Below are 9,389 nucleotides of genomic sequence, written 5' to 3' on the forward strand. Positions count from 1 at the left end.
TGATTAGTGTATGAAATCAATCATACCGACTGATTAACTTTAAAGAAATGTTTAGAGTGTGGGTCCATAGCACTGTAACAGGTTAGCTCTCGTGTCGGGTCCAGGATATAATTTTTATTCAAGTTTGGGGGCTTTCTCCGGTTGAAAGAAACAATCTCAAATTTTCTCATAGCGCTTATTATTCAGTTGGTAAAATAGGTGTTTTTACCCCTCAATTATTAGCCGAGCGTCAAATTCATCCATTAACTTTCAGGTGGGTCAAGTTGGGTCCATTAAGTACCAAACTTATATTTTAATCTCATCCCGGGTCCTAGCTGTCCGTCCACGTGCCAACTCACCCTATGCATACGTTGGCAAAGTCCTCAATACCAAATGTCTTATTTGTCCAAATCATTCGACTATTTCATCCTTCATCTATTAGAAGGTCACTTAAAATCCACCTAGCTTATTCTCTATTGTTCATCTATTAGATTTGGTATTGATGACTCAATGGAACACACATCTATAGTGACGTGGGACGCTAATGTGGACGGCCAGCTAGGATGAGAGACATGAATAACCCAAAAATAGAAGTTGAATGACTAAATTAGCTTAATTGAAAGTTGAAGGACTGTCGGTGCAATTTTGGTGTCATCACATGCCCCCCCCAATTTCAAAATAAATAATTTATTTCAAAATTCCCATTAACAAACGTAACACCAGATTTCCTCTTGCCAAAATCTAAGCTCACACAAAGTTAGCCGATCCGACCGGAGCCACGTCCTCACATTAAACTCCATAGACTTCAGCCTCCATGACTCCACGTCTACCACGCCTCCATAATTCCGCGCCTTCTCCGATTCCTTTGATGACGCTTCGTCTTCCGTCGGGAGTCGGTTTCGACGCTCTGCTCCCTTGAACCCATCTTCCCTAAGGGAGAAGACCGAGCAGATTTTGAAGAGCTTGTTGACGAGCTTGATGAAGCCGTTGTAGCCATCGGCAATGAAGTTAACGCCAATAACGTTGTAAACAAGATCTTCTATGACCATTAAGCTATATTGTAATGGATGAATGAACAACTTTTGCTTATATCTGCATAACCTCGTATGTTTTTGATTTTTTGCTCTAAAGGCGATACTTGTCGTATCGGCTATTTTTTAGTCGATGCTTCCTTTCTTCTACATCAGCTTTCACGTACCAACCTAAACACTTGGGGAATACTTCTTCAAATATTTTCCATTAAATGCCTTAGGAAATTTCTCCCCTTCCAACATTTCTATGATAATGCATTGCCAGGCAAACATTGCTTTATCCGATAGGGACCTTCCCAATTAGGTGACCATTTTCCAAACCGAGCATCCTTAGTACCTATCGGAAATATCAATTTCCAAACCAAGTCCTCATCCTAAAAAGCCTTAGGCTTAACCATTTTTCATAAGCCCTAGCAACTTTCTTCTTATTAGCTTCAATGTTCTCCAATGCTCGTAGCCGATGCCCTACCAACTCTTTAGATTCATCGACCATTAAATTTTTATAATCATCAGCCGTTAACTGATTTTGAAGGGCCAACCGCCTAGATCCAATTTTTAATTCCCAACGCAACACAACCTCTTGACCATATACCAATTGATACGGAGATACCTTCATGGCGCCATGACAAACCATCCGATAAGCCCACAATGCCTCAGATAAGAAATTGTGCCACTTCCTTGGATATTCATCCACCTTACGCTTGATCAATTTGATTAAACTCTTATTTGAAGCCTCTACCTGCCCATTGGCTTGGGCATAATAAGGTGACGAATTTAACAATTTAGTACCCAATCTAGCAGCAAAATCTTTGAAGTCATCGGACGTGAACATTGTTCCCTGATCCGTAGTAATCATCTGAGGAATTCCGAATCGGTAAACAGAATGCTCCTTCATAAACGCAATTATGTCCTTTGATGTTGCCGTCTTCAGCGGAACTGCTTCTACCCACTTGGAAAAATAATATGTAGCTGCCAGAATGAACTTATGGCCTTTGCTAGACGATGGGTAAATTTGGCCGATTAAGTCAATCATCTAACCTCTAAACAGCCATGGTTTCATACTTGGATTCATAGCTCACGCTGGAGCCCTTTGGACATCACCAAACCTTTGGCATTCTTGAGATCCCTTATAATACCGAAAACAATCCTCCAGCATCATCGGCCAAAAGTATCCGCTGCGTCAGATTACCCACTTCATTTTATAAGCTGATTGATGAGCACCACAAATACCTTCATGTACTTCATCCATAATTAATTTTGCTTCCTCCTCACTCAAGCATTTGAGTAACATGCCATCAATCGTCCGGTAATATAAGTTTTATTCCAAAAGGACATACTTTAAGACCTTATATTTCAACTTCCTGGATACCCTTTGCGATGGATTCTTTAAATAATCCAAAATTTCATTTCTCCAGTCATTGGGCATTGCATCATCAAACAGAATGCTAGCCCTACGCCGATATCTGGACGTGAACTGAGCTAGCCAATTTGCCTCCTCATTCTGTGCCTTGGGTATTTGCTCAAGTATTACAGACACGAACTCGTCCAGCACCTGTCGGCTTTCTTCAAAGTAATCGAGCAAAACTTCATTGTTGCACTCATATATAACAGGCAATTGGTTAATTACCAACTGCAAATTCCCAAAGATCTCAACCGTATCGGTCTTGCCTTCCTTCAATAGCTTGATACCCTTGAGAATTGCCAAATATTCAGCCTGGTTGTTGGTACAATCCGGATCAATTGGGTAAGTAAACTCAAAAATTGCCCCTTGAGGCGATATTAGCACCAATCCGATACCGCACCCCTGGTTGCATGATGACCCATCAAAGAACATAGTCCATGGTGTCGGCTCTACAAACCTCTCCAACTATTCGTGATGCTGGGCAACAAAATCGGCTATGGCTTGCCCTTTGACCACTTTTGCCAACTCATATCGTAGATCAAACTCCGTAAGTGCCAGAATCCACTTTCTGATTCTCCCTTTCAAAATTGGCAGCGATAGCATGTACCACACCACATCTTCCTTACAGACCACTATGCATTCAGCCAACAACAGGTAGCGCCTTAGTTTTGTGCAAGAAAAATAAAGACACAGGCATAACCATTCCATTGGTAGATATCGAGTTTCTGCATCCAAGAGCCTCCGACTAAGTTAGAATATGGCTCGCTCCTTCCCTTCAAACTCCTGGATTAAGACTGAACTGATCGATTGTTCATCAGCCGATAAATAAAGCTTGAATGGCTTATCCTTCTACGGTGGAATCAAAACGTGGGGGGGGGGAGGTCTCAAATAACTCTTAATAGTATCAAAAGCTTTCTACTACTGTTTACCCCACATAAAGTCGTGGTCGGCCATTAACTTCAACAATCGGGAGAAAGCCTGAATCCTACCAGAAATATTCAAAATGAAGCTCGTGATGAATTTCATCTTGCCAATCAACGATTATAATTGAGTCTTGTTTGCCGGAGGAACCATCTCATTGATAGCCTTGATGCTTCTCTGATTGACTTTGATTCCTCTTTCATGGACCATGAACCCAAGGAACTATCCAGCCAATAACCCGAACGCACACTTGTTTGGATTCATCTTCAAACCATGCTGTCTTGTGCACTCAAGAGTTTCTCGTAGATCAGCCAAATGCTCCTTGTAAGCTTTGGACTAAACCACCACGTCATCAATATAAATCTCCACGATTCTGCCGATGAGCTTGTGAAAAATTTAATTCATCGCTTGTTGATAAGTAGCACCAGCATTTCTCAATCCAAATGTCATCGGAACCCATTCATATAGTCCGATGGCACCCGGACACCTAAAAGAAGTCTTGGGATATCTTCCTCAGCCATCAAGATCTGATTATACCCAGCATTGCCTTCCATTAAGCTGATCACCTTATGTCCTAACGCAGCATCCACCAGCATGTCTGCTATCGGCATCAGATATCCATCCATTGGTGTAGCTTTGTTGAGGTTCCTGAAATCAACACAAACACGTAGTTTCCCATTTTTCTTGAAGATAGGAACTATATTAGAAATCCATTCGACGTATCGGCAAGGCTGAATAAACTTTGCCTCATACAACCTAGTTATCTCGGCCTTAATGTCTGCATGTAGTTCCGGTTTAAATCTCCTCGGAGCTTGTTTATATGGCCGATACCCTGGTTTTATTGGGAACCGATGTTCCACAATTGATCGGCTTAGTCCTAGCATCTCATAATATTCCCAAGCGAAACAATCGCGATATGCTCTTAATAACTCTACTAACTCTTTTTTGAACTCAGGATCCAATTTAGCACTTACAATTGTCGGCCTTGGTCTGTCTCCCGTACCAATATCTACTTCCTCTAATTCATCAGCCGACATAAACTCGTGCCCCAACTTGCCTTCTTCATCGAACTCGCCATCCATTTAAAACGAGTTATCAGAGCCGACTGCTTGTATCGGCTTTAGTCCTACATTGGACCTTTGCATGAACATTCCCTCTGGCCTGTTCGCAAGCAAGAAGGAAACCATATTTATATCGGCTGATGCTCCGGGCTTATCAGCCTTCCTCTTCGGGCGTCGTATCTTGGCGGCCTCCTCTTCCAACTCGAGCTGCTCGCATTGCCTTAGGCGCTGTACCCTTCTCTTTTGAGATATGTTTAAGCCTCCAGAACACCATTGCGTGCTTGATTCTAGGATGAACTCATGGTGATACACAGGCTGATCCAATTCCTCAGCTCGGCTCTACCTAGCTGATTGCTCTTGCGGGAAGCTTAACCTTTCGTGCACCGAGATCCTTTTTTGTGGCCGATCAAAATGGTCATATTCCTCTGACCGCCTATTGCGCATCGGCCTTTCTGCTTCTCTATATTGATACTCCATCTGATCATGAACTGAGCGACGTTGCCTCTTGTAGTTGTGGTGGTACTCTTGGTGTCCATTGCACTCTGGACAATCCCGAACCGAAGACAGCCTCAACTCTTTGTTCCAGCAGTAAGCGAAGAACGGACAACGCCAGTGTGACTCTTAATCATGCTGTTCTGCCTCCTGGCGCCTTTGATCCTTCTCCTGTTGGCGCTTGTATTTGTTCAGCAACATTTGTGATGTTACTCTCAAATGCCGTGCGCTCTCAGAAGCTCATTCCGTCCTGTGTCCGCCGTCTTGGTCAGCATGATTGTCACACCCGATTTATAAGAACATAAATCGAGCAATCATATATGCGCTAGGATCAAGTCACGCATATATACAACAGATTATCAAGATATCACAACACATGTCAGGAGAAACATTAATATAAATCGTACATGAGTCATAAATGAATTATTTTATTACAACCGAATCAAGAATCGGTTCAAGAGTTGCGGAAGCGTAAAAGAGATACATAAAGAGCTGGGCGCCACAGGGACGTCGACTGGAAGACAAACACCTAGAAGTCATCGAAGCCGCTGACGTAGTCCTCCACGTTGCCGGGCACTGAGCAGCAGTCGAAGATATCCGAACTAGAACAGAAGAGTAGAGAGGCAAGTGTGAGTACAAACTAGTACTCAACAAGTATAACACGAGTATGAGGCTCTAAGGTTAGCTGACTCAACTGCATTAGCTTTTAAATCTTGGCAAATTTTATTAAAGCTAATTACTACAAGTGGATGAATTATCATGACCCAAATTGCATAAGAATTAATCAATACTAATTAAGAACTACTGAGAACCATCCAAACCAAACCCACCCGGGGAATCTCCCTAATCAAAGGTTGATAACCCCACTAATCAGACGGAGGATCTGGGCCGCTCATGACTGTGAGCACAGCTGATATATCAGTTTTACACTCTCGAGAGATTGCACAACTTTATCCACAAGTCGTGAGCTACGCTAGTTGTTCATCACACTTTCTTAGGTGAGATGGCTAGCAAGCACACTACGAGGACGTTACAAAGGATCACGTTGGTAAGGTGTAACCGCTAAGGATTCTGGATCAGCGACGATGGGGCCCACCTCCGGGGGTACAAGACACACAGCACAGACCAAGCCGGAGGAGCAGGGACCATTGAAGCCTACCACCCCTCTTGCCCACGCAGGTAAGTTACTCCCGAACCAAAATGACCTAATTAGTAAGTCAAGACCGTCCCATTCCAGTCTCGTGGTTGCGCGGTTGTCCCAGGTTGTCGCTCTATGAACCGGTCCTTATGGAGAGTGGCCAACCAAGCACTAAGCACCGTGCTGGCCCCCTAAATCATGTTTCTAACAAAAACATCTTTTAAGGATGCACAAACCACTCAAGCACACAGCACAGAGGGTCGGCTCCAGAATTAAGTTGCATAAGACCATTAATCAAATTAATTAAAAAGGACCGAGATTTGTTATAGCGCAGCAACCTAGCACAACTAACCAAAATGCAACCCATAGGATATATATATAAAGGATATAAAGGTGGCTAGGAAATCCTTATAGGCATACAGTATTAAAATGCAGAATGAAATTGTATTAAAAAGTGATAGGAGGTTCATGTTATACTTGCCTTCCTCGTACTCTCCCGGCTGCTGCTCGAACTGCTCGGAAGATGGCTGCTCCTGGTACTACTCCGGTGGCTCGACGTCTACTCACGATCGTAACAGCAACACATGGGCCACACATGCACACACATGCAAACAATAGCAAAATATAAGAAACAGTACACCAATACAATGGAACAGCACATAAAACTGGCCTAAAACTATTCTACACGTTACAACGATCGCGTGGATATAAAGAACACCTAAAACGGGGCTAAAACGCGAAAACTGCGCTCGAAACAAGATCCAGGGACTTATTTGTAAGAAAAACCTAATTTCCAGGGGTTCTGCACAAAAACCGAGGACTTAAACGTAAATAAACCCTAGACTCAGGGGCTAGCACGAGAAAACCCAAGACATGGACCGCGGTTTCAAAATTCAGGAAGCTCAGGGGGTCAAACGGAAATAAAAGGACCCGTCTGTAAATACTTTTTAACTAGGGCTGGACGGCGGGTTGATTCCAGGGAAGACCGGGGTCTCTTTAGCAAAAACACCGACGCTGACCGGTACTGTGGCAGAACCAACCTGAATTATACCGATTCAAGTACGCTAGTCCTCACTGGAGGGCTACCTCGCACTTCAAACGGTATAATACTATTGGTCTGTCGGGTAACGTCCCGATAAACCACCGACTCAGGATCCAACAAGGTACCTCACACGAAGGTGAGTCCAGAGATATAATGCCAAAATAATTTACACCACAGGCAGTTATATTACAAAAATGTACAAAATAACATTTGTCCTTACTGAGGAGAATTTATTACAACACAAGTTCAAGTTTCTAGTTAAAGCAGCGGAATTTGAAAAGCAGAGTCGATATACATGGCGTCATTACAGATATTATGCTAGCCCTGGCATAATATCACTCGGCGGGGTCTGTGTTGGCCGGGGACGGATCCCATTCCACGGACCAACCATCAGGCAAAGGGTAAGGCCATGGTGTAATGAACGCTGGCTCATCAGAAAGGTTACCTGAAGTAAATCAACAAAGCAAGGCTGAGTATACTAATACTCAGCAAGACTTACCCGGAATTGGGTATATCTTAGCCCATAACTAGACTCATGCTGGCTTTTAGCTTTGGGTAGGGTTTTCAGCTGAAAAGCAACAAAGAGTAGATCCTTATTTTCAATTTTTAGTTTTCAGGTTCTAGTTGAATTAACCATTCTAGGTAAGCACCTATAGCTATCCAAACATGGTAGAATCTTTACTCAAACATCATCTTTAATAATCACATGATTACTCTTGTTACTCTATGTGATAAAGGGGATAAGCAGTCTCATACATCGTGAGAGGCGGACGATTCTGAATCGAGATTCAACCCTTGCAAGGTAAACCTAACACACACGCTTGGAATACCACAAGGTAATTCCGAAGCAACCGTTTACCTTTCATTCCGACTCGTGGATCAGATCCACCACAAGCGACTGCAGGTCATATGCACTACAAAAGTGCAGGACGTACGTCTGTAGCGCGACTACAAAACCCGTACTCCTGGTTGCCCAGCAACACATATGCCTACACGTCGAACAAAGTAACCAAAAGAAGCAAATACATGTGGTGGGGGGTATGTCCACTCCTCGGGCCGATCGGTTACTAGGCTTACCGCTTACCATATTTCACGGCATGTGGCTAGTACTTTCAAACGCTTAGCCACCGCTACCACACACTGCGACCTTAACAAATTCGTCAACACAGACGGGGTATCATCTTGACCATGATACCTTATAAAACTCCCGTCCGGCATCCTTATAGTGATAGCAGGAATGTAAACATTACAATTCCTATATCGCGCGAGTGACAGGAAATCACTCGACTTCTACCGGTCCTATAAGCAGAGCAGCTAGTCGGACTCAGTTCTAGTGTTCAGTACATTGGTTCCTAGAACAATGCAACTAAGTTTCCAAACAACTCCTAAGAACCTAATGCATAAAGGGATATAAATATAAGTAAAATAAGTTGTAGTGTAATAAGGTAGGGGTTATGTCCGGGGCTTGCCTTCGCTGATGGGGTTGGGGTTAGTCAGACTATTATCTTCCGAACCTTGGTTCGGGGCTTCAGAGAAATCTGCGACAAGAGTTCCGGGGTCTTCAGAATAACCTTCTTCTTGTTCCGGAATTAACTGATAATCCCCGTCAGCGAGAGTGGTCGAGTCTACATGAGATGCAAATTACAAGTTTTGGAATGCCTTTACTTTTACTTTACTTCCCGATAAAGTTGCAATCCAATATAAATACTATTCTATTTGGATACATCTCCTAATTACTGTGTACTGGGCAGTCATTTATTGAGCACTAATAAATTTACTTAGATTCATTAAACAATAAATTTAGCTAGGTTAAGTGTTCAATTAGTAGCATGGGGCAACAAGTGGTGTGGTTTCCATTAATATTTATATTAAAAGCTTTTACATATTATCCTTTTAATTTTAAGTTGCCATTACCTTATAAATCTAATATATTATATCCAATTTAATTATCATCTAATTCTTGGTTGAAAATTTTAATAACATGCCATAATATTACAAAACAGGACCTTAACCCATTTTCATGATTTTAGAATATTTAAAACTGTATCTATTAATTATATTAAGGAAACTATTCCTTATTCCTAATAAATTTATTCAACAAGAAAATAATACTAGAATACAAGGCTAATTATTTTTCTTCAATTCTACATGTTAAAACAAAATTATTGGCACTGGTTTTACTAATTTATCATTTTTCTATGAATTACTATGTAATTCTTAAGTCTACAAGCAATTAACTTTGATATTTAAATTAAGTCATTAATCATTCAAAAACTGAAGTCGACCCTTAAAGCAAAGTTACAGATCTTTGTTTAAAGCTTCT

This window comes from Panicum hallii, chromosome 9 (assembly GCF_002211085.1).
Source record: "Panicum hallii strain FIL2 chromosome 9, PHallii_v3.1, whole genome shotgun sequence".
In the NCBI taxonomy this organism is placed as follows: domain Eukaryota; kingdom Viridiplantae; phylum Streptophyta; class Magnoliopsida; order Poales; family Poaceae; genus Panicum; species Panicum hallii.